This window comes from Saccopteryx bilineata, chromosome 6 (assembly GCF_036850765.1).
Source record: "Saccopteryx bilineata isolate mSacBil1 chromosome 6, mSacBil1_pri_phased_curated, whole genome shotgun sequence".
In the NCBI taxonomy this organism is placed as follows: Eukaryota; Metazoa; Chordata; class Mammalia; order Chiroptera; family Emballonuridae; genus Saccopteryx; species Saccopteryx bilineata.
In genome coordinates, this window is record NC_089495.1 from 77,830,804 (window position 1) to 77,835,108 (window position 4,305).

At 47.1% G+C, this 4,305-nt stretch overlaps 1 pseudogene; it reads right to left on the reverse strand.

Annotated features, from left to right (window-relative positions):
• Positions 1-1,437: 1,437 nt before the first annotated feature.
• LOC136308607 (keratin, type II cytoskeletal 5 pseudogene) lies at positions 1,438-3,715 on the reverse strand (annotated as a pseudogene).
• Between the last annotated feature and the right edge of the window lie 590 nt (positions 3,716-4,305).

Below are 4,305 nucleotides of genomic sequence, written 5' to 3' on the forward strand. Positions count from 1 at the left end.
TAGGGCAGGTCTTGAATTGGTCTTACTTGAGGTGCTGTCTTTTCTGGGCTCCAGGGCGATGTTGTGAGCTCTCCCCTTGGCAGGACTGGAACTCCAGGATCTTTCTCTACACCCATCCCTCAGCCCGCTTAACTCAGTGCATTCTGCTCTCAATCCTGTAGCAGCTGCACTCTATTAAGTGTCAGGTGGTCTCACCCTGTTCCTGATGACCAGCCCAACTCTCAGTCACAGAGTCATGGGTGACCCCAACATGAACTCCTGGATCCCCTCATTTCTGTTGTTCAGCCTCATAGATTCCAGTCATTTCAGGTATTCCAAACTCTGACCTCTGTCTCCTCAGCTTAATGCAATCACCATGCTCAGCTCAGACTTCAACTCTCTGAATCACAGTAAGAAAGTTATTCCAAACAGAACAGGTGATCGTGAGCATCTCAAACGGTTTCTTACCTAAAAGTCGACTGTTGAAAAACAGTAGTCTTGCATGCTTCACCAATTTGATAGTTGTTTATAGTGGGAAGGCTAGTTCAGTACCAAGTACTACCTCATAGCTAGAAATAGCATAAAATGAAAAGAACGAAAAGACTGGAAAGGATAGGAATATTACAGAATGGAATGAATTGAAATAAATGAAATAGAATATAAAATAGGCAACATATCTTCAGCAAAGATAAATACTGTTGTATGAAGTTTTAATTTTAGTTAAATATTCATATGTGTACTGAAAATCAAAGTAAAAAAAATTCTTACTGTGGTTCACAAAAATTTTTTTTGAAACTCATTGTATCAGAAGGGAGTGAAATGGGAATGGAAAGAGACTGTGTGGGACCAAGGGGGGCACGATGCAGGTGGTTGAGGGTTTTATATCAAGTGAGATGTTTGCAACCATGTTAACACAATAAATTAAAAACTGAAAAAAAAATCATTGTATAGGATCAAAACCCATGACGCTCTTTTCTTCAATACAGAGTTGAATTCATTGCAGACACGGTGTTAATTCAGAAATGGTTTTTCAAGATTAATATAAAAATCAAATATTTGTCTTTTCAACAAAAATATTACAAAGTACTAGATAATTTGACTTAATCTCATTGTAAAAGAAACGATTTTATGTAGGAGAATAAATCCATCACTCTCCTTATGTAATATCTTTCATTGATTCTCTATTATTTACCCTGTGCCTCCTACATTGTAACATGCATTTGAATCACCTGGGACCCTTGTTGAAATGCCGATTCTGATTCAGTAAATCTAAGGCAGAGCTTGAGGTTGTGCATCTCACGAGTTCCTGGGTGATGCCAATACTCCTGTTCCATGGGCAGAGGCCAGTGAGTTTTTTTGGAAAGAGCAAATTATAAATATTTGAGGCTTTTAAGCCACATGCAATTTTTATCTCACCTCCTCCACCACCACCACCCCTACCTTCTTCTTCTAAAACAATTTTTTTTTTTTTTTATATTATAAAAGCATTTTATTGAACACACTCTGGAGGTAGTCAGAACCAGAAAAGAATTTTGGATTGGAGTGGGGACTCTTGTTTTGATGGTTTAGATACCAGAAAATTTTACATTTTTATCTCATAAAGGACCATGCTGTAAAGACTTATAAGAACTGAAGTAGAACACAGGATCAGGCCTAAGAGAGTGAAGACTGGGGATCGGGCCCTTTCAGGAACCAAAGACTGTGGCTGTGCAATAGGCTTGGTCTAGACTACACTCCAGTAAAAGAGAAAACTTGGCTTGTCAACCACTGAAAAGAGGCAGTCACCAGGGGCCTGCCGCCACCCATGGGAAGCAGTGACTTGCAGCAGGCTCTTAGCTCTTGAAGCTTCTTCGGGAGGAGGAGGTGGTGGACACATACTTGACGCTGGAGCTGCTGCCCCCTCCACTGCCGCTTCCAAAGCCCACTCTCAGTGCTCAGCCACTGCTTGAACTGAAGCCAGAGCCACCCACACCGAGCCCACTGCCTAGGCCGACACCCCCACCGCTGCTGGAGTAGTAGCTGCTGCTGCCACCTCCTCCAACACCACCGCCGAGGCCACCACCCAGACCGCTGCTGAGGCCACCGCCAAAACCACCGCCAAGACCACTGCCACCTCCGTAGCCAGAGGAGACATTGCTCGTGACAACAGAGATGTTGACTGGCCCAACTCCTTCTCCACTCAGTCTGCACTCCTCGCCCTCCAGCAGCTTGCGGTAGGTGGCGATCTCCACGTCCAGGGCCAGCTTAGTGTTCATCAGCTCCTGGTACTCACGCAGCAGCCGGGCCATGTCCTGCTTGGCCTTCTGCAGGGCGTCCTCCAGTTCAGCCAACTTGTTCCTGGCATCCTTGAGGGCCAGCTCTCCACGCTGCTCAGCCTCAGCGATGGCATTCTGCAGGTTGGCGCACTGTTTCTTGACATTATCGATCTCTGCTCGCAGCCTCTGGATCATGCGGTTCATCTCGGAGATCTCCTGTTTGGTGCTGCGGAGGTCGTCCCCGTGTCTGCCAGCTGTCTGCTGCAGCTCCTCGTACTTGGTCTGGTACCAGGACTCAGCTTCTGTCCAGCTGCGGTTGGCGATGTCCTCATACTGGGCCTTGACCTCGGCAATGATGCTGTCCAGGTCCAGGCTACGGTTGTTGTCCATGGACAAGACCACGGACGTGTCTGAGACGTGTGTGTGCATCTGGGCCAGCTCCGCCTCAAAGAACATCTTCAAGAAGTTGATCTCATCCATCAGTGCATCAACCTTGGCCTCTAACTCCACCTTATTCATGTAGGCAGCGTCCACATCCTTTTTCAGCATCACGAACTCATTCTCAGCAGTGGTACGCTTGTTGATTTCATCTTCATACTTGTTCTTGAAGTCCTCCACCAGGTCCTGCATGTTCCTGAGCTCCGAGTCCAGGCGGCCTCTTTCCCCCAGCACACTGTCCAGCTGTCTCCTGAGGTTGTTGATGTACTGCTCGAACAAAGGCTCCAGGTTCTGCCTCACGGTCTTGGTGCCCTGCTCCTGCAGCAGGGTCCACTTGGTGTCCAGGACCTTGTTCTGCTGCTCCAGGAAGCGTACCTTGTCGATGAAGGAGGCGAACTTGTTGTTGAGGGTCTTGATCTGCTCCCACTCCTCAGTTCTCACCCTCTGGATGGTGGGGTCGATTTGCAGGTTCAGAGGGGTGAGGAGACTCTGGTTGACTGTGACCTCTTGGATGCCTCCAGGGGGACAGACAGGGAAGCCAGGGCCACCAAAGCCACCTCCAAAGCCACTGCCTCCACCAAGCCCAAAGCCAGTGCCTCCACCAAGCCCAAAGCCACCACCACCAGCTCCACCACCTAAACCAAATCCGCTCCCGGCTCCACCTCCAAAGCCATAGCCACCTCCAGCACCAGCACCAAATCGATTTCTAAAGCCACCGCCAGTAGTGCTCATGGAGATTCTCTTGGAGCCACCCAGGTTGTAGAGGCTCCGGCTGCCATAGCCGCCTGCTCCACCAGCACCCCCAAGGCTGATCCTGCCGAAGCCGCCACCACCACCCCCTCCGGATCGGGACACAGAGGTAAAGCTGGTGCGGGAGACAGACGGAGTGACAGCAGAGGCGGTGCTGAAGCTACGGCTTCCCCCGCTCCGGAAGGACACACTCGACTGGCGAGACATGGTGGCTTGTTCCTGGCGGAGCAAGACGATGGGCACTAGGAATTGGGAGGTGCTGGAGAGAACAGAGCTCAGCGGGACGCAGAAGGTGGCTCTTGAAAATGTAAAAACTTTTCCTAGCTCTTTGACTTTATAAAACAGTGCACTGGCCTACAGGTTGTAGTTAGCAGACACTGATCTAGAGCAGTCTTGGCCAAGAGAAATACAATGCAAGCCACAAATATAACTTTAAATTTCCAAGTAACCATGTTTTATAAAAAGTACAAAGAAGCAGGTGAAATTAATTTTAATGATATGTTTTTATTCAATCCAAGATATCCAAAATATTATTTTTCAACATATAATCAGTATAAAATTACTAGATAGTTTGCATTTTTTTCAGACAGAAATTTTAAAAAATCGATATGTATTTTACTTACAGCTTATTTTGATTTGGACTAACCACATTTTCAGTGCTCAACAACCACATTGGATCTAGAGGATCTAGAAGAAAAAGTTCAAGATTCTCTTTCTGGCATATGATGCCCTTTTTGATCTGAGTCTGCTTACCTTTCTGGTTTCGTGTTCTACAACCATATCCATTTGACATTCTAGCCATACCGTGCAGTTTATTCCTTGAATATGTGGTTTCCTCTCCTTAAAATGCCCTCATTCCACTTGACTCCTACCTGAAACATTT